This window comes from Macadamia integrifolia, chromosome 1 (genome assembly GCF_013358625.1).
Source record: "Macadamia integrifolia cultivar HAES 741 chromosome 1, SCU_Mint_v3, whole genome shotgun sequence".
In the NCBI taxonomy this organism is placed as follows: domain Eukaryota; kingdom Viridiplantae; phylum Streptophyta; class Magnoliopsida; order Proteales; family Proteaceae; genus Macadamia; species Macadamia integrifolia.
Window position 1 is genome coordinate 31,110,828 of NC_056557.1, and position 729 is coordinate 31,111,556.

A 729-nucleotide genomic window follows, 5' to 3' on the forward strand; every position below is an offset into this window, starting at 1 on the left:
CTCCCTCTATTTATTAGACAAATGAGATAAAGAATTAAGAAAATACTTTATTGTAAGGAGACTTTAAAACTAAAGGAAAACTGAGACTACGTAAATCTTTAGCAACCGAAGAGATAATGAGCCTTAAAGAAGAATAAAATATCTCCAAAACTGAATTAACAAGTAAATTGTGGGGTATAAAACTTGTAAAAGTTATTTTGTATTTAAACAACTATTTAAAGCTATTTTGAATCTTAAATTGTTTTAAATACTTGTTTTAAGACCAACACTTGCTCGCCTCATGTGGATCACATGGTGCTTTTGCATCGTTGAAGTTTAATTTTCTTGTCTTTTTTCACTCTTTTTTATTTTTGTTTTTATTGGTTTGTCCATCTTCACTCTATTTCCTTCTAACATTCAATTCTATAGTCACTCCGTGTGTTGTTCCCATATGCCAACTGCTGCCTGCCTCCAGGTCCTTCTGTCTTCTTAGGTTTAGCCTTTTGGAGAAATTTTCTATAGTAGCAGGGAGAAGGGTTCACCCAAAATCCCATGGTCATTATTAATATCCTTTACTAGTTAAAGGTCCAAAATACCTCATCCTATTTTTTGACACCCAACCCTTAGCAATGATAGCCCACATGAATGAAAATTGATTCCTTGACCTTTTGATTGGGGGAGCGAGTGAGTGTTATGTAAGTGGCTGCTAGATGTTTTAGTGAATCCTACATCCTCTTTCGAGTAGAAAAT